Genomic DNA, 22,119 nt, shown 5'->3' on the forward strand with positions numbered 1-22,119 from the left:
TGGCGGCCGCTACGGACTGTTTGCAATGTTTACAGATGCCGGAGAACCAATCAGCTTCGCAAAGCTCCGTAACGCGAAAAGTACGCGAAGCGGAGCGCTGTTACAGATATATATCTTTTTTTTAAACGTTAATTTCTCAAAATCCACTGGAGCACATATATTGAGACCTAGCAAAGGCACATCGGGCTACCAGTCCCTAATATTTTGCCAAGTTTCGTGCAAATCCATTCAGCCGTTCGATTATTATTATTTTTATTTTTTTTGCCCCGCGGGGCCCTTTTAAAACCTCCACATCAAACCTAGGGGGTCAGGGAGGATCTACTATGCCCCCTTATGGTCATTTGCCCCTTCGCTTTGGCCTCCTCTTGTCTCTCGATCCTACCGAGAGACAAGATGGCGGCCGCTACGGACTGTTTGGAATGTTTACAGACGCCGGAGAACCAATCAGCTTCGCTTCACAAAGCTCCGTAATGCGAAAAGTACGCGAACTGGAGCGCTGCCCGGTCCGCTGTTACAGATATATATCTTTTTTTGAACATTAATTTCTCAAAAGCCACTAGAGCACATATATTGAGACCTAGCAAAGGCACATCGGGCTACCAGTCCCTACAATTTTGCCAAGTTTCGTGCAAATCCATTCAGCCGTTCGGGCTAAAAGTGAGGCCAACCGCCCTATGGAAAACTCAATGTTAAACACACGTTTTGGGACCCCCCTTTTTTCTCGGCCCCCCCTTGACGAACCCCCCCCAAATTTTCAGGGGCTGCTCAGAAACAAAATGTTCCATTTTCCTGAAATTTCAGCCAATTCCGTCCACAAACGCCAAAGTTATTAGACATATAATTTTCAAAAATCCCATAGAGAAAAAATCCTAACTATATATACCTACTGGCGACCGCCAGTAGGTAATATATATATATATATATATATATATATATATATATATATATATATATATACATATATATATTATCTGAGCGGTGGACCAACACAAATTGTAATCATTAGGACGTATTTGTCACTACGTAGCCTGCAAATCCATCGTTATTCTAGCTTGAACAGATAATTTGTCACATTAGAGACAAACTGGGGGATGATGGGTTTGTCAAGTACTGTCCATGACAGATCATCTGCCTTAGGACCTTTTTCTAGGAAGTGTGTGGCCAATTTTATGGCTTGCTTGTTGCACTTAATGGTACTGTTGTGTTCCATTATCCGCATCTTGATCTCACATGTCATCATTCCGACGTACTTCAATCCACTGGGACAAGAGGCTAGGTATATCACTTGTTCACTATTACAGTTCATATGTTATCTCTGTTCCCAGGCTTTGGTGGTGCCAATGTCAATACAGATTGAATGGGATGTTTGGGCGCATACTCAACATGAGCCACATGGAAAATGTCCTCTCATAGGTGGAAGGCCCCAAAGAGTGTTTTGTTTACTCACATTTAAAGTCCTTGGCATCGGATATATATGCTATGTTGGAGTACACCAAGACAGTGTGAAGGGAAAGTGGCATTAATTGTGCTAAGGTATCCTATATTAGGATTTTCAGTCCGAACCTAGTCAGTGTGCCTAGGTCATTGCCACCACAGTGCACAATCATAAGGCCAGGGGGTTGGGAATCCACAATGCTTTCTACCAAAGGCAGCAATTGATACCACTGCAACCCTATCTGGCCAATCAAAGTAAAGTCGACATTAGCCAACCCAAGATCCTGTCAATGGAGGAAGGTAAAAGTCCACATTTGTAAAGCGCACAATCACCCGTAAGGGTCTCTAGGCGCTGGGGGCCGTCGGGAAGATTAAGCGAGCTATTGCCCAGAGTCACATGGTGCTGGGCTAACCTGCCGCCGGAGCCGGGGATCGAACCGTGGTCCCCAGATTCCAGCGTCAGTCGCCCTGGCCGCGGCGCCACACCTCTCCCAGGTAGGATCTGACTACATGGTTACTCACTTTTTTCCTGGTGTTTTGCTGGTTTTTGACTAGTCTGACTGGGATACTGCTATCCAGGACCCCAGTCTAACTGTTTTCTCCCTTAAATTGCTATATATTTACATCAGGTACACTAAAGATTGGATACTGAGGTACCCTTATCAGTCCCTAGTATATGGTACACCATGTATCCAGGGCATACGTACCCCAGAGGTGTCCCATGGGATGCAGCATGTATTATGTCACCCATTAGAGGCCATTCAAAAGGACACAACAGGACTGCTACAGCAGACTGTGTAAGATGGTACTTGCACCACTTACTTAGAAAAAGGTTCAGTATATCTATCTAAATCACTACACTTAAAAACCTATCAGTCACCCCATGGCAGGCCTTATCAATCCTGAAGGCATGGTGCTGAGTTTTAAGTGAGAGGGTACCACTGCATGAGTGGGACCTCTCTGCAGCCTTCGGAGACCATTCTCCGGGGTTGTCTGTGTTGCAGCCAGACATCTAGGTTTAAGTGCATTATAACCTCGATGTAAATTCTTAATTTTAAAATGGCTGCTTAGAAACATGTCGTGTTTGGTGTCAAACACCTTGGAATCATACCTCCACACCAATTCCACCCTTCTAGAACCACTACTGTGGGTCACCGGTCTACCCGGTACCAGCTTTCTCGACCTGGGCAGCACACAATGGATGCTGCCAGCCACAGACACGATTCTGCTCTCCTGCTGCTGAGTCAAACTCGCCCAGAGGAAGGCATGACAATAGGCATTGCGTCACAGGCAGGTGTGACCACCTCCCAGACAGGGTTTCGTGTATTGGGATTGGGTGGTTGCACTCTGACAGTCTGCACTGGGGGCACATTTGGTGTCCCTGTGCATAGTCCAGCTCAAACCAGTTCTGAGAGCCATTGGCTCCTACTCTGGGATGAAACTGGACAAAGGACACGGGGTAGCCACCCCTCTGTCCTGCCCCTCCCCTAGGAGGGGGTTCCACAGAACCTTTCCAACCCCTTCCCATGGTTTTTAAGTGGGTTACCTGGTTACAGGACTTTAGATTTTTACCTGGACAATATTCTGCAAAGAAGAAACTAAGTACTTTGACTGCCTACACAAAGATTGCTTGACTGAAGAATCTCCCTTTGAGTAAAGGAGCTACTCCCTTGCAGTAGCAGGCACCTAAGCGCATTTGACCAGCTTTCTTCTCCAGAGCTCCCAAGACTCCAAAGATCTCAGCAAGACAGGAGGTGGGTTCCCAAAGGTCCCTGAGGTAGATCTGATCTCTCAGCGATTCTGAGACCAGTATCCCACTCTCTCTAACGCATGCTGTAAATATCCATAAAAAGTTTTAAGTGTAGATGCAGCTTATGTTAATATTGAAACTACTGTATTTAAAGATGGAATGTCATATGTAGCATTGTTGCGATTCAAAAATGGTCTGGTTTGTTTTTGATTGACTTTGATGATAAGAAAGTTAGTGCTGATGCAAGCTGTGTAGGAGAGTACACTCGGTTACGAATTCTCTATGCTCCTCAATTAGGCCAGTAACCTGTTTCTGAAAAACCAATAATCTGTCCTAAGCAGAAGATTACAATCTATAGATTGTCAAGAAAAGAAAGGGCACAAGGACAATCAAGAGAGTGTTAAGAAGAGAAAAATTGAAAATTACAGGAAGACTGTAGGTTACCAGATGACAAACAGTTGAGATGTCAACTGCTATGCAAATGTTCTGAATGTACTGTTCTATTTACCACATCTAGTAAATGATATTCAACAAAAATCAGATAAGAGAATATGTTCTGCACTACATAATTTGCTCCAACATTTACTGCCATTTACTGACTGATAAAACTGTAATACATTTTGCTTCAGAAATTCAAGATCTGCTAGAAATATGTAAATCACTAATATTTACTCTCAATACTTAACAAGACGTTCAAGAATTTAGAATGGTCATCCTTGGAGTTTTAGTATTAAATCTGTTTATTAACAAATAAGCATACATACAGGCATAGCATATTTCCACAAGGGTCCACATTAGCAGTACATCAGGAGACAACATAAGGAGACAAGCGCAGTAATTGTAGATATCGGGGACAAGTCACTTCCCTAAATTCAGTAGCAAGTAGGGATAAAAATGGCTGCCACAATTCCAAATATCTGGAGCCCTCCCCCACCCTAATCAAAGCTTTTCCATGCCCAAAACATTCCATAAGCAATGCAACCATCCTTGAAATGTGGGAACGTGTGGGGTACGCCAATGGGATATAACGTTCTGTAATGCTGAACCCAGAGCAATGGCAATTAATTGACCCCTGCGTGATCGCAATGGGTAGGTGACAGGGTAAGGTAATCCCAGCAGTACATAGGATGGAAATCGTGGGATGTCTGTATCAAAATGTGAATCTACCTCATCAAGTACTAGCTTCCAATACCCCTGAATCTGGGCACAGTCCCACAATAAATGGACCAGAGTGCCCCTTTCACCACACCCACGCCAATAGGACACCTCCCTCGTGTGGTCAATCTCGTGTAGCTTCTCAGGAGTGTAGTACCAATGTGATACAATTTTAGTGAGGGTATCAGTCAATCCCATATGGTAAGCAGAGTACCGCGCACAATAGTAAATGCCCTCCCAATCCTTGCTGCTAAGCATGCGCCCCAGGTCCTTTTCCCAACGTGCCTTCCCTGAGTTGTAGGTGTGTGTATAACGAACTAGGAGCATGCGATACAAATCTGATATGAGCTTTTTATCAGCTGTTCGTGTGATCAACCGTATTCATATGGTCGTAGGCATCGATCCGCCCCCTCCCTACTCTGGCCATTGAGCGCCCAATGTCGCGCCTGAAGGTATCTGAGCCATTCCGATTCTGGCAGGCCATACTCTAAAGGCTTCAAATGGAATTACCCTCTCGTCTGTATACAGATCGAACAAAACTCTACACCCCGCCGGACGCCACCGTACAAAGGCCGAAGCGTCCTGCCCGGGCCCTAAATCAGGATTATCCAGCAAAGGCGTAAGCGGAGACGGAAAGGTCGTTAACTCGTGTTTAATATTAGTGAGATCCCACACTTCCAACGGGACCCTCGTAATGTGCGAGGCGTAAAGATTGGAGGGTCGGTGTTGCTTGCGGAGGAAGGGAATCTCCTGGAGCGGACGACCCGCGACCACTTGGTCTTGGAAGAGCCAATGTTTTTCGGATTCCCACCTGCTCCATTCTACGAGGCTTCGCAGCTGGGCAGCCTGATAATATAACAGCAAGTCTGGGACAACCAGTCCACCCCTCTCCGGGGGCAACGCCGCCAATCGTAGCTTCATTCTAGGTCGCCTGCCAATCCAAATAAACAGAGCAAGCTCAGATTGGGTCTGGCGAATCCAGCCGTCGGGGGGCCGCAACGGTATGGCACGAAATAGATAAAGAATCTGCGGGAGGATTGTAATTTTAATGGCAGCCACTTTGCCTAACCAGGACAGAGGAAGGTGTCTCCATCTACTCAGTTCTAAATGAACCTTCTGACGAATCCGAGCATAGTTAATCTGGACCGTTTCCTGCAGTGTGGCCGCTAACTGGATTCCCAGATATGGGATGGCGTCCGACGCCCAGCAAAAGGGGATGCGCTCCTGCAAGTACGCTCGGGTATGCCCCTCCAACGAGAGGTCCACAGCAACTTTATTCATATTAACTTTAAAGCCCGCCGCTCGCGCAAATGCATCCAGGATATCGACACAAGCCGACAACGATTCTCTAGGAGAAGATAAGGAAAGAAGGATATCGTCTGCATATAAGCTGATTGTATGCACGAATGCACCAAACTTAATCCCTCGCACTTTCGGGGCAAGCCTCATCGCCTGCGCCAATGGCTCCATGTAGAGAGCAAAGAGCAGGGGCGATAAGGGGCACCCCTGTCTCGTTCCTCGTTCAATGGGGAAGCGAGGCGAGGAGCAACCATTGACTCGAACCGTCGCAGAGGGCCATGTATAACAATTCAAGACCCAGGTGCGGAATTTATCTCCCATCACTGCCTTCACTAAAACCTGTTCCAAGTACGGCCAGTGGACCCGATCAAATTCTTTTTCAGCGTCGATCGCGAGCATCATGTATTCGCTGGTCGTCCGCATGGCCTTCTCTATCAGGTGTAATGCCCTCTTAGTGTTGTCCGCGGTTTGGCGTTCCGGGATGAACCCAGCCTGATCCGGGTCAATCAGCCCCAGCATAAGCGGGGCGAGCCTAGCCGCCAAGATGCTCGTATAGATTTTAAGGTCGACATTGAGAAGAGATATGGGGCGGTAAGCCTCACACTGTGTGTGGTCCTTCCCTGGCTTGGGAATAACAGATATGGTGGCATCTAGGAGGTCCCTCAGGATCGCACCCGGGTTTGAGAATGAGTTAAAAAGGGTGGTTAGCAAAGGGGCAACCTGAGGGCAGAACGTCTTATAAAAACTAGCCGAGAAGCCGTCAGGCCTGAAGCCTTGCCAACTTAAGCCTTGATATAGCCGCAATGACTTCTTCCGGCCTAATGCTGTGTTCCAGGAGATCTACCTGCTCCTTTTTCAAGACTGGAAGGGGAACGGAAGCCAGGAAAGATTCACCTGCAGCAAGATCGAGCGAGGACCCGGTGTACAGGGAAGTATGAAATCACTAAACGCTGCTGCTATCTTGCCGTCTTCAGTGGCCAGTCCCCCGTCCCGTGTGTTAATCTCTTTCAAATTTGCCGCTGACTGGTTTCCCGGAGTGCGCGACCCAATAAACGCCTGCACCTGTCCCCCCGGTATAATACATATGCCTCACTCTTAAGGGCGCGTATTCCGCCCGATCTTGGTCCAAAGCAGTTAACTGCTGCCTTACCAATCGCAGCTGCTTCCATACCCTGAGCGCGCCCGTCCTTTTGTGCATATGTTCAAGCTCCTTCGTCCTCTGCGTGAGTTCCTCCCTCTTACGCGCCCTTTCCACATTCTCTGCCGCCGAGACCGTGATGAACTAGCCACGCAATACCGCCTTTAGTGCCGCCCAGTGTGTCGCCAAGGAAGTGTCGGTAGTGCTGTTATGTAGTAAGTATTCCGCAATGACCCCTTTGATTTTCTCTACTATGTCCTTACGGTGTAATAGCGGGTCGCGCAATTTCCAGAAACGCGTGGGTCGCGTCACCGGCGGGAAGGAGAACACTACAGTCAGTGGTGCTTGATCTGAAAGCGCTGCTGCGCCTATTCCTACCTCAGTAGTTAATGCCTGGAGGGAGGTGGAAGCTAAAAAGTAGTCTAGTCGCGCATAGGTTTTATGTGCATTCGAGTAGTATGAATATTCCCTAGCGCCTGGGTGGAAGCTACGCCAGAGGTCCACCATTCCCATCTCATCTAACTTGGCCAACCCTCTGCTAGAGAGAGTCCCTGCCTGAGAGGAGTGCTGACCTGACCTGTCAAGAAGATTATCAAATACTAGGTTAAGATCCCACCCACCAAAACATGTCGGTCGGGAGAAGCAGCCGCCTCACTAAGCGCTAAATGAAAAAACTTTCCCCTCATTGCGAGCATAAACAGAGAAAACCGTAAACACTGACTCCCCCAGGGAAAATCTATAGGACAACAACCTCCCCCGAATCTCCGCCCCATCCTTGGAGTTTTAGAACAAGACAAAATATCTATTGATGATTTATTTGGACTAAGTTTCAAACAGAACCATGACTGTGAAGATTGCTGTTACACATCTGACACTGAAATCAGTTTTGAACGATTTCTCTACTTAACAATACCAGATTCCAAAACTGTTCCTTTTGAGAAATGATTGGAAAAGGCTAACCAAAATATGACTTGGCCAAACTGTAGATCAGACGTTTTGTCTACATTGTTTCTAGGAACAATTGGAAAATGCCTTACATTAATGCTACAGGGATACAGAACAGATGGTTCCAAATTGGAAACTCAAATATCAACCTTTAAAGCTACACAAGTATCAATTTCGGGAAGAACTGTTACTACTTTGTCTACCATCTTTCACGAAGGAGTTAATACAACCTCTGGTCACTACATTTTTATTTAAAGAGCAAAACTGGAGGGACAGAATGTTATGACGGCAACCTTGCATTGAAGTCAAAACTTTCTTTCAAACTACCAAACCCATATCATTTCTTTCTTCAACTGAATTTCTAAAGAGGCATTGTGGATAGAAAAATGTTATATGGTGTTTCTTCTATTTGGTCCATCTGTGTTTTAGGCATTATTCAGCCTATTGGGTGAAATGTCTCCATAAAGGTCTTCAAAATTCAAGAATCCTTTTAGCTTCCAGAAGGGAGTTAATATGACATCTAAATACTCCACTCTCTAATTAAAGTCTGAAACTATGGATATAATCTAATTATAGCAGCATTAAGTTAAAAGCAAAAACTGCCTTTAAATCTAATAAATGATCCCTTTTTCTTCATCAACCAAACTTCTACGTACTATTTGTGGAAAAAAACTACAGTATGGGATTTTGTCTATATGGATCATCAGCATTTTAAACATCTCTGAGCCTATCATGGGTGACGTTTTTCTAAATAACCTCCAAAATTCATTGGTGCGTTATATTTATTTGTAGTATTGTACCAGATGTAACAATTTAAGAAATATTTTCAACATATGTTTGGTAAGATTATTGTAGTAACTCCTGAAAAAGCAACTGAATAATGAATTGTAGTGAGTTCAATGCACAGTGTTACTTATTTGTAGTGTTCTACCATGCAGCTTTGTTTTTTGTTTTTTTTACAATCCATTGATTTTATTTTCCCCACTGTTCATGGATTATGCTTCATACAGACAGAACAATGCTTATGGTAAAGAAGTATGAAAGCCGTAAAAAAGGGAAAATTATATTTTTACTACACTGTAATACAGTGTTACAGTACAACCAATGTGTATTGTTATGTATCTGCAATTTCGAAGATTAAATACTAACATATCTTTATGTTCTTTTTCTTTTTCAAGACCAGCTGCAGTTGAATGCTTTTTCCACCACAGAAACATTGCTTAGAGATGTCCATGGAGAGTGTTTTTAAACATAAAGTGCTCTCGCCATAGCTTGCCATTAGTTGCTTTTGCCTATTTTGCAATGAAAACTTTCAGTGTAATACAGCAGATATACAGTCAGTCACACAGCAAGTCACTCAATCATTCAGGTACTTATTCATGCTGACACTCATACAACTAGTTACTTAACCATACAGCCTCTAACACAAATAGTAACTCAGCCACTCACCTACCCACTATTTCACTCATAGAGTAGATCACATCCCCACTCATTCACTCAAACTGCCACTGACAGACCCATTCACTCACCCATATTTCACCCATACACACTCTCAGTCATTAATATAGGCCCTCATGCATCCACTCACTCTCATATACAGTCGCTCTCACACACACACTCGTTCACCCATACAGCCACTGACACACCCACTCACTAAAAATTATAGCTTGTCACATAGCCACTTACTCACTGATACAGCTACTCACACTAGCACCCATTCACCCATGCAGCCACTCACAGAGGTACTCACTCATCATAGAGCTACTCACACAAGCAGTCAATCACCCATTCAGCCACTGACACACCTACATCCTCACCCATACAGTCACTCACACAACTGCTCACTCTCCCATATGGCTGCTCACATACTAGCTCACTCACTCACTCATTAACCCACTAGCTCACTCATACAGCTACTCATACACCCTATCATATATCCATACAGCCACTCATGCATCTACTCTCTCACCCATACAGCCACTCACACACCCACTCACTCACTCACACAGCCACTGACACATCCGTTCACCCACCCATTCATCTCCTCATGCACCCAATCACTTACACATACAGTCACTCACACAGCCACTCACTCACACGTATAGCCACTGACACAGCCACTGACATGCTTGTAGCCACTCACTCACCCACAGAGGCAGTCATGCATTCATTCACTTACTGGCCACACACTCATACTGCCACTTATACACTCACTATCTCACTCTTACAGCAACTCATACACCCAGTCTTTCAGTCATAAACCTACTCATATACTCATGCCCTCATACAGTCTGTGACACACTGATATAGGCACTCATTCACCTCACTTACACAGTCATTCACACACAGAGTCACTCACTTACACAAAGACTCACACACCCAGTCAGTCATGTATACAGGCACTAATGCTCAATTAACAAAGTAAAGAGAAAGAAGAGGAAGCAAAGGTGCTCGTTCGCCTCCCCTAGTGAAGGATATCAACAAGCAAAGAGAGGAGCTCAGAGCTAGGCTCTAAATAACCCAGTCATCAGGGTTATTGAAAAGTAGTCTCCTTAGCCAGGAACCCATTTGGTTTTTTAGAAGAACCCTCACCCACCAACCTGGTTGGTGGCATGCTTCATCATCGGGTTCCCACCCAGGAAGCCGAATGCCTCCTAGGTGTGCGTCGACACTTGATTACAGCGGAGCTGGTTTTCTTGTGGTTATGTATTGTTTATGTGAAAAGTGGATACCATGAAACTGAAAGAGAGTGTTGATCTTGCACGTCTCCTTAAAGATATGTGAAAATAATAATCCAAGTGAGGTGGTCTACATGTTTTAGCCAATAGGTTTCCAATTGATTGGCTTTCTTCAGGACCTGAGGCTCAGAGTAAAACCTGAGCTTACGTGAACTATGTAGACACACTGAGTTGTGCATAGGTGTGGAAGGTGCATGACTTACAGGTTTCATGTCAGTTTTTGTATTTCCTGCAAAAAAGAAAGACAAAGGAGACAACAGCATGATTATGAACTTTCAGCAGGCCCACCAAGGTTGAGACCCCTCCTTCATGTGTACTCAAGTAGCATCACTACTATATACTGAGAAGCAAGTCTGTGAGTGTAAAGGACGTGTCGTGAGACATGCAAAGCTAAAAGTATGATGTCACTCATAGGCAGTTAGCCTATGCAGGGGCTATACAATAGTAATCCAAATTAAAAGGCCGGATTGTGTATTGCGCATTGTTGGGCTAAATGTTAACCCAGTAGAACAACTTTTAGGTCAGAAAATCACAGTATGCGAGTGTATAGTAAATCAAAGCAGGGCATTGCATGCTGGAATTGCTCAAGGCTGAGCGACAAGTCGGCAGCTCCACGCAAAAACATTTACATGCCACCTACTTAAAACACAAAATATTTTCATGACGTAGATCTCGGTGGGAGGCGGTGCCTCTTGTCACACTCTGTGTGTGGCAATGTGGATAGAGTGAAGAAGAAGAAATGAGATCAGTACACGAAGTGTACACAATGCTCAATAGAGCGGCAAATTGGTGATGCTACTCACTGCATCACGGACAGCCGCCTGCAGGTTTACCTATTAGTACATCTCTTCTGGGATCTCGCGAAGCCGTGTCATGATCCTGGAAGGTTTAAAGAGCCAAGACATCCAGCCCGCATTGACGGTGTCCACATCAGCACAGGAATGGAGCTTGTGATTGGTTCATGAGGGCGAGCCCCTGAGAATGAATTAACCCATACCTCTCTGAGTCCAATATAAGTAAATGCTTAAAACGGCATGATTCAGCCATCAGCAATGTAGCGCTGCATGGTAGATCTGAGTTATTTGCACAAAGGGAAGTAGTGCAAGGACGCGCTCAGCATAGCGCGTACCTATGCAGGGGTAAGATTGTCATAATCCCATTAAAAAACTGGAAGTATATAGTTCATTACTACAGAGAGTAATTCATTATTCCATAACCGAAGAAAAAGAGGTTGAGAAGAGGTTAAGAAGAACGAGAAGGGGTTCTCTCTCATTACTTGGGGTACACAATTTCATTCCAATTTGGGAGGTCTGTGGAAGATGTATTTTTAGAAGAGGGGGTCTAGTCTTGACTCCACAGGGGCTATACTGTATGACTAAGAGCAGGGCATCAGAGCCAATTACTGTCAACTGCTGGATATTGGGGCCAAAAGCTTTCATCTCCTGGACATTAGGGATTTCCAGCATATGTCTTCCTTTAAGCCCTGTCTATGTGTAGAAAGGCGGTAAATCCATCCCTGTTCCTTTTCCAGGAGTGCGCTCTGAGGGTCATCTAAAGGTATGTCCAGTTGTTCAATAATCATCCATTTCCAGTCATCAATTGTGTGATTGGTTTCTAGGAAATGGTCAGTCATGTTTGTTGTATTGCGTTTACATCTAAAATTACTCGCCTTCTCGGCCGTGAGCTTATTACTCAAACGTGTTTTTTAGCCTCTAAACATGTTCAGCTACCTTGCTGGGGACACAGTCCCTGCACCGACGGCATTACATCCCTGCATGCTGCACACGAGACGTACAGCAATGGAAAATGCTCTTGTCCCTTGCACGGGCTTGGTAACTCCTCTTGCACTGCTCACTGCTCAGGAATCTGTCAGCTTTAGCTAAAATATGGAATAATACTTTGCATATACCTATGCCCATTACATCTGCCTTGGGGAGTCTGGTTGTATGGCTTGAGAGAGGACTTTACACCGCTTTACAAAGAAAATGATTTGACATGATACATATTGCTGCATTATTATTCCAGCTGGCGTTGAGCGTGCCTAGCGAGTTACATGATTGCATAATGGGGACGTTCATTTCCAAGGTGCCTGGCTACCATGATTGAGCCCTCAAAATCAAATTGTTGACCATAAGAATGACCCGAGATCAGGGTGTTTGCTAGAAAATCCAGTAGAGTGCCCACAAGCTTAAACTGATAAACAACGTTTACCCCAAAAGTTTTTCCCCACAGGGATTCCGTTTACAATTACTCCGCAAGTCGTGAACAACGACTTGCGGAGGGGGGGAGGTGGTGGATTTAAAATCTAACACCTTCCCTTGTGTCCACACAGACTGGAGTTGGAATAGTAAATTATACTATTCCAACATCCAGCGCCCCCCCTCCACAAGCCGTTGTTCCGACTTGCGGAGTAATGGGATGCGGAATCACAACACGGTCGTTGTAACAACCGCCTTGTGACTCCCTGTGGGGGAAAAAGGCTGCGGTATTTCAAAACATAATCGCTTAAACTACCACAATACATCCGCGTTTTGGTATTTTTTTTAACTAGCAGCCGAGCGTGATATCAGACCGAAGGTCAAACATTTATAATATGCATAACTAGCTGCCAAAAGGTGTTTATTTTATTTTTCGTGCTGTGATGAAAAAAATGCTACATTCTTTAGAAGGGATATGCAGACGATGTCCTCTTGGGCACAGGTCTACTACCCTAAACTTAACTTCGCCTAGACACTGACCACAAGTCTGTGCCGAAATATTAAAATATTAAATGCATCACAATTTTTACTTTTATATGAAAAATTCATTGAAACTCATATTTTAAATGGTATTTTACTAAAGAGGTGAAACCTTTGATACATGGTTTAATTATTACACTTACAACCAGTAAGTGTAATATGTATATACACTGGCGCTTATACAGTCTTGATATGATGTCATCAAAAGCTGTAAACGTGTTAGTGGTAATCAATGGTTTTAATATGTACAGTATATGTTCCTCTGCAGACTGTTTAATTGTATTGGAATTGTTAATTAACTTAAACAATAAAGATTCATTTATTAAATGCATCACAGGGTGAACATTATAATATTTTCGCTGATTGAGTGGTTATTTCTGAAACTGGTATCCTCCCATTAGATTTGAAAGAGAAGTGTAACAATATCACCTTAGTTCCACGTTATATTGTTTTCCTGTTGAGTACTACAGTTATAGCCACAATCTTACAATGACAGCCAAAATATAGTCACAGGATCTTCCACAGAAAGATTTCCTCAGAATGTGTTTTCTCTCAGCCGATCCTAGTTTAATGCTCCAACTCGTACCTGTGCGCTGGAAGTTACACCCCACTGCTGCCCACAGCGATGCTTTTCCCGCCGCCAATTTCTGCTCTGCGAAAGGAAACTTATACAGTGCCCACTCTCTGCCAGATTCAAACCGTCAGGGTTCTTGACTCGAGGGAACAGGTTGCAGCATCAGCAGGGCTCCAGATTACAGAGCAGAGGTCAGACTCCTACCACACACCTCTTGGAATATAACACACATCCCGAAGAAACCACTCACAACCAGGAAACATCACTCGCAGACTGCACCGTTCTGAGCAGTCAAATCTTATAAACAGATTAAACTCATTTTATCCATATAAAATAAATAAAAACAAAGGAAACATTAAAAAAAGAGTTTTGTTGGTTTGCACTTATTAAACGTGTCAAAAAGACGCTAAGCGGAAGCAAGAGTTCAACTGACTTGCGGGATATGGTTTTCATCTACTAGTTTGTTTGACTGAAAGTTAAAATGTTTCTTTAAACTGGGCACAATGTAGCACCATCTGGTGGTCAAGTCAATGCTCCACGTACTTACTCTGTTGTTTTCTACAAGATTTGCTCATTTAAGGATGAGTGAGTGGCGTGCTAGTAAACTCTGCTCCACCGGCAGTAGGCAGTTTTTTTTGCCGAATTTCATGCTCAAAGTGGAGTGCGAAGTGACAAAACTCTGCCAACTCCGCTGGTGGAGCGGAGTATATGACCTACCCCTACTTCTGATGGCACTCTCTCCCGAGGAACTGGTGGTGCAGCCCTGGATGTGGAGCACCCTACTCCAGCTCTCTCCTTCTGTGCTTTCTTCAAGTTATTCCTGTGGTAGGTTTTTAAGTGGTACAACATACTTGTTGTACCACAGGAAATTTTTTGGGCTGTCGTGGTACAGAAGCTGCATTTCACAAACTTTGCAACAGTCTTCGTTTCTACAGATGGAATTGTAAAAAAATCACAGGCAATACTTTGTCTTTTAGGGGCTGCTAATTCATCGCCAGAGTCTTCCAGATGTTCCTCCTGCTCCCCTGGCTGCTTTGGCAGCTCCTGGATGTCACTGCCTCCTGTTTCCATTTTGGATGTTAAAAAAATGACCAAAACTGCCCTAAGAACAGTTCTGCACTAGTAGCACAGGACAGCTCAAAATAATTATCCAGATATCAATGGAAAATTCAAGAAGAAGCAAATGGGTGGGAACTTCCTTTAAAGATTAATGAAAACTGTCTTCTCCAATCAAATCGCTTTCTTAGATAGTCACATGATCTGTTTAAATATCTACGTCATTGTAAATACCGGCGGCATTGCGAAGACGTAAAATATAATTTAAAAGTGCTTTACATTAAAAATGATTATAAAAATAGTAAAATACTATATTAGTAAACAGTTTTTAGCAAAAAATAATTACAAGATGTGTATATGTGTGTTGTACACTTTTTCTAAAACAGGCTATCTTCACAACTTTTCCACAAAACCGGAACATATGTATTGTGATAATTTGCGATAAATAAAAAAAAAATGAAAACAAACTCACAGTTATTCATCCACTAAACAAATGACAAGGAGTGAGAGAGAGAAATATATAATTGGGTGGTCCATTATGCAGGGATAGTGTATAATTTGCAGTAGACATTTGCCCAATGGCAAAATAGTAACATGGGGCCATATTATCAAGCATGGGCGATACATTATCACCGCTTTTATCGGCAGGAAACTACAGATAAAGCGGCGATAATGGCCTTGATAATATGCCCTTGTGAATTCCCATAGAAGCCCAGGTTAACACCAGAACCTGGGCTTCTATAGGAATTCACAAGGGCATATTATCAAGCCTATTATCGCCGCTTTATAGGCAGTTTCCTGCCGATAAAAGCGGCGATAATGTATCGCCCATGCTTGATAATATGGCCCTAGATTTCCAGTACAAAGTAAAGCAGATGAGTACACATTTTCCAGATAACTGTGGTTCTACTTAAAAAATGAGATTCCATTAAGATCCTGATGTTCATTTCAGATAAACTAAATCTTGACGGGAAGCACTTACAAATAAAAACATAGCAGGTGCCTTTCCTCAGGAAAAGCTCCACTTAGGTAAATGAAAATTACGCTAACTTCTTAGGCTTGGCGAATAGAAAGCAAAATGGTGTCCTCTAAAATGTTATATTTAAAAATGGTCTGAAATCCTTAGCGGAGATGAATACATCATAAATACGTTGGAGCTAAATCTGAACTTCATTGAGTGTAATGAATTATTCTTTAATGACATCTCCTTGTAAGCGCAGAGAGCATGGTTATCTCCTATAAAGAGAGTATGTATGGAAATCTGCAAAAACCATAGTACCACTCACATACCCACTTGAAGACCCTTAAACTCATTAACATATCCACACACAGTTTCAAAGCGGCACTTATACTGACGCTCACAGACATACACAGACATTCTGACACAACCAGTGACAAACCCACAGAGGCACTCACACAGTCACTCACAGACCCACTCACACACTCATAGACCACCTCAGATAGCCGCTGACGCAATTGCACTCCGAATCACAGATCCATACACACACACTCATACACCCAATAACAGACCCACACAGGTGTTCAAACATCCACTGCGAAAAATGACAGGTTACAGTTAGAAAAACTAAATAAACCTAAGAAATGTGCTGAAAAAAATAAAGGTTTACTGGGATGTTATAGTTAGGAAATAGAATAAATAAAACCTTTGAAATTCACTGAAAAACAAAGTTCACAGAGAGGTTACAGTTAGGCTCACATTTCCCTCATACAAAACATCCATGAAACCACTCATATACTCACTCACACCCATATACAACCTCTCATACACCTACAACCCCATGCAATCACTCAGATACCCATTCACATACCAATACAACTGCTCGCACATCCACTGACTCATCCATAGAGCCACTCCCAAATCTACTTACTCAAACAGACACTCACATATCCATTAATTCACCCACACAGCCACTTATGCACCCACTCACTCAACAATACAGCCACTCACACATCCAGTCATACAGACATATGGACACCCACTCATACAACCTTACAGCCACTCACACACCTACTCAATCACCTATACATAAGCTCACACATCCACTCACTCAACCATACAGATACTCACACACTCATCTATATAGCCAGTCACACTGTTCCTCACTCACAATACAGCTACTCACAAACCTACTCACTTACTGCTACAGCCACTGACCCAGCCTCTCACTCATCCATATAACCCCTCACACACCTACTTAACCACTTACCCATTCACCCATGCATAAAACCACTCACACACACCCACTTATGCACCATTACAGCCACTCACACAGATATTCACTTTCCAATATAGCCACTCACTTACCTATACACACACTTAAACTACTCACACACCCATACAGTCACTTACACACCATTCCCTCACCCATACAGCCACTCACACAGTCACTCAGTCACCCATACAGCCACTCACACATCTAAACACCTATGCAGCCACTCACACAGCCACTAACTCATCCATACAGTCACTCACACACCCACTCACTCTCTAGTACAGCCACTCACACAGTCTCTCACTCACCCAAACAGCTACTCACATACTCACTAACAAATCCACGCAGACACTCACACACCCGCTCACTCACACACCCATACAGGTACTCAGACATCTACTCACACACGGTTACAGACAGTCAAACAGCCACTCAGATGAGCTATGTTAAAAATATTATGGCAATACTAGTACAAAAAGAATAATAATTAAACTTATGCTGTAGCGTAGCATATATTTATAAGTCTCAGAATCATTTATGAAACACTTACACTCATGGGATGTTGTCATCAGTGATGTCATTTGAGATGCCATCAGTGATGTCTCCGACCATGTCATGAATCATGTAATATGTGAGGTCATAAGCAGAGCATTGCGGGTGTAAGTAATAGTTTTTTAAAAAATACATTTAATCCTGTCTTTATTAAAGGATCTTACAGCAATTCACAAAGGCAGTGGCATACATAGCGGATGCAGATTGATAGCAGGAAGATCACATTCCATTGCCTGGAGACCAACGGTTTTCAACCATAAAAGTAAAACAATACCAATCAACAAAAAGAGATTTGGTGGTGGTTAGTAGGTGTTTATCTAGTGTCAGCTCATAGAGGGGTGTAGGTGTTGGCTGCAGGGGGTGTTGGCTGTTACCATGAGTACATTCCTATCTGAAGGGTGTACTCAGTGGTGCTTGTCATACTCATACAGGCCAGTGGGCTGTCATCCTGCCATCCCCATTGCTTCATTCCCTTTTAGGAAACTGGTTGTGGGGCAGTTGGGGGCAGACACTGCACACAAAAGGTGTGTGGTGTGTTGGGCAAAGGATGCATGGAGAGCTCTCTCAGGGTGTAATACACTTGTCATCACATGTATGCCCCCTCCCTGTTCTGTCATGCGGCCGTACAGTATTATCAGCTGAGGTAACTATAACTGCTGAATTTCTATGGTTTTGTATGAGTGAAATGTGAGCCTAACTATAACGTCTCTGTAACATTTTTTTTTCCAGTGAAGTTCTACGTTCTTTTAAATTCTATTTCCTAACTATAATGGCCCTGTAACCTTTGTTTTTTTCAGTTAATATATATGTATATATAGATATATACAGATATATAATATATGTTGGACCTGGTCCTTGTGGCAGGTTCACCCCGAAACTTTTTGCTTTTTCCTAGCCTGTTGCTGGAACATGGTGTTGGTGATTTTAGGCCTTTGCGCACTTTTTCACTGTGGTACAGTGTAAAGTGCGTGAGCTCTCTGTGTATGTGTGGTGAGTGACCTGCCCTCCCATAGGAATGCATGGGGAATATGTGTGACCATGATAGTTCCTAATGTGTGGGGAGTGCAGGGTCGAGTTTGGTATGTGCGAACTCGTGAGATTGAATGCTGCGTAATGATGTATGTGGCATGAAGGTGTCTAGTGTGGAAGTGCCACTTCTAGACATGGGTGTGCGTGTTTAGTGAGTCTGCTGGCACGTGATTGGCTGGAGCCTGGCTCCAGGAGTGTGCCTGGGCCTGCTTGTGGATTGACTGTCTGGTTTGAGGGTGACAGGGGCTGGGGAGCCCCCAGGAGGTTGTCTGAGTCAGCCCTTGGTTGAATGACTGCATCTGCAACTAGAGTGGTGGGAGGAGATAGCACCTGGGAGTGAATGGGGCTGGGTTTTCCCCACACAGTGCTGGCTCCGCCCCCTCTGGTGCGACTGATGTCCCTAGCCTGGCCAGTGAAAGGGAGCTCCCCATAACCAGTTGTAGCTGGTTCTTACATTGCCTACACCCTGCTAGACAAAGGGATTTTTGTGTATAAAAAGGGTGCTGTGACACTCTAAAAAGGTTCTTGTTCTTAACTTGAATCCTGCCAGGGGCGTGCTGCTGCTTGGGCCCAGGGGAAGGCTTGCCTCCCTGGGCCCTGCCCAGCCCCAGGACTCCTGAAGGACTTTGCTAGACTTTTTTTCGTTCCCTGTGGCGCTTGGGAGCGCTCTGCCTTGTCCCCAGCGCTGGGAGCGCTTTCCTTTCACCCCTAGCGCGTGGTGACGCTTTATTTCTGCCTTTAGCGCTGGGAGCGCTTTATTTTGCTGCTGTAGCGCTTGGGAGCGCTGTATTCCCCTTGAAGCACCTGGAAGCGCTTTTATGCCCTCTAGCGCCTGGGAGCGCTTTATTTGTGCATTTTCGAGGGTGCCCACCCCATATCTGCCGGGGAATATCATCGTCGCGGCCGCGAGGCCGAGTCTCCCATGAGAAGGCAGCCGCCGGCATCCCGTAAAGGCCGCGCTGGGATTGGCCCAGCCGGCAGAGCCTCCCGCCACGTCATAGGGGGAGGAGGAGGAGAACCAGGAAGCGGGGAATGGCCGGTGCGGGGCTCCCATGAGGGGATGGGAGCCCCGGGAGAAACGAGGACGCCAGCGCCGGCTCGAGCGAAGTTCCCCTGAGGAGGGGGAGAGCCCCGCCTGGCGCCTGGTGAGTGGTGCGGGGAATCGCCGAAGTCTGCCCGCATGCAGCAGAGATTCCGCCTCAGAGTCCGCTGACTAAGCCCTGAGCAAGGCAGGAGTCCCGGTGAGTAGGGCTCCGGGATTACAGACAGGCTCAGGGGGCATTGCATATCAGAGTCCCCCGAGTGGGACTCCAACGATCTTGGGGGCATTCTTGTGTAGAGCCCTGAGAGGGCTCCGGGGGCCATTGTTATTTTGAGCCTGATAGGTTCCACCGCTGTTTGGCCCCGCAATTGCTTGAGAGTCCCGAGAGGCTCAGTGCACATTTGGTTATTTCGAGTCCCCCATGAGGGAATCCAACGACATGGGGCTGATTATTTTTAGAGCCTCTGTGGCCCCAATGCACATGTTAGTTAAGAGCCTAGAGGGCTCTTAGGGGGCAAAGTTATTTACTGAGCCTGCACGCTCCAACGAGGCCCCAGTCGATGCCAGAGCCTAGAGGGCTCCAACCTGTGCATGTTTTGTGTCAGAGCCTGTGTGGCTCCAGGTTGGGCGCAGATTTGCTCTAGGGGCTAGGGAGAGCCCCTGTCGCAGTTTTCCTTCCAGCTGCCAAGCAACTAGTGGGCAGCTGCACCGTTTAGGCGCCAAGGGAGAGAGAGTCCCTGTGTGGGACAGAGATGGCACAGTGGTGCCAGGCCTGCTACAGCTGCGCAGCACTTAGTGCCAGCTGCAACGTTTAGGCCCTTGTGATTTTTCCCAGGTGCCCAGCAAGTAGTGGGCACCTGCAACGTTTAGGTTTTGCGCCGGTGGCGCACCCCTGACTGGCGCTGCATGGCAGCGCACCCTGACATTCTGGACACAGGGCTTTTTGAGTCCCCTTGTTGGATGGCCAGTTGGCCAGGGGGCTGGTATGGGGGTAGGGCGCAAGGCCCTAATATGATTTCTGCGCAATGTGATTTTACTATGGTTAAATGGTAATTGCCTAATGTGATTTTTGCGCGATGTGATGTTACTGTGATTGTGAGGTTACTTTACCTGTGTGGGTTTATGTTAGTGAGAGTTTACTTCACTGTGAGTCACGCCCCTAAATATGAGCTATGCTTAGGGGGAGAGTCTAATGTGTTTAGACTAGTGAGAGATTGCCTACTGTAGTTTTTACCGGTTAGGCCCAAATGTGAGTTATGCGTAATGTGCTATGCCATTATGCCTGTGACACCTCTGAATGTGTTATGCATTATGTGTCTTACCTACACCTCTGAATGTTTTTATGCATCATGTGTTTCCTTCCCTTACACCTCTGAATGTTCTATGCATCATGTGTGAAACTTCTTATTATGCTATGATCTACAAAGAGCTACTTCTAATAGTATTCTAAGTTCTAGAAGTGCTATTTCTGCTAAGTGTTGATTCCTGACAGTGGTCCTGGTGGCCCAGTCTTGTACATAATACCTTGTGAATATTGCCCGTTGTACATGTGTGATTTCTATCTGATGTGTTTTGACAATACAGAAGTTATTTTTATATAACCTTGTGTGGAGTTCCTTTTGTGGTGTGCCTAGGATGTTGTTGCTGTTGTGTGCTTGCGCAAATGCTTTACACATCGCCTCCGGGATAGGCCTGTCTGCTCGTGCCAAGCTACCAAGGGGGTGAGCAGGGGTTATCTTGGCGTGTGACTCCCTTGCCCTGACTAGAATGGTGGTTTCTGCCTGGCTGTGGCGTCAGCCTTAGCCTACCAGAAATCCCAGTTCTAACAATATATATATATATAAACATTTTTACTGCCTTTTTCCAATCAAAGGTAGCAGCATGTTCTTTTCTGACACTAAAAGGTTCTTGTCTAAAAATTAAATGACAAACCAATTCCAGATCTTCATGGCTGGCTCTGTCGTTTCAGGTATCCGTCTGTCATTGCAGATCAAGGACTCTGCACAGCTTCAATTGTAGCTCAGAATTTCCACTTGCAATTGTTCCCTTTGGTTTCCTCTGCAGCAGTGCCAGTCCTCCCATACACTGTGCCGTCTCTGCTCACTGTGCTATCGGAATGCCACATATATACATAGTAACACTACATCAGAATGCATCAATCATCGACAAACTAGCTACCACTCCTATCTATTGTTGACTTTATGCTTGCATTGACCCTGTTCAGCACTCCACTGCCATTAGCCTAGATATGCGCTATAGAAATGCTAGATATATACATACACATACATGTTCCTGGGACACATAAAGAAGTTTCACAGGAGCTGGTTGAAGGAATGTCGAGTTGCCAATAGTCTACTGCTCCTTTTAAATGCAGACACATCCCCCTTTGTCTACTAGGCATTCCACACACTCCGACTGCAGAAGCAAAACTAGAA

The sequence above is a fragment of the Lissotriton helveticus genome, chromosome 8 (genome assembly GCF_964261635.1).
Source record: "Lissotriton helveticus chromosome 8, aLisHel1.1, whole genome shotgun sequence".
NCBI classification, from domain to species: domain Eukaryota; kingdom Metazoa; phylum Chordata; class Amphibia; order Caudata; family Salamandridae; genus Lissotriton; species Lissotriton helveticus.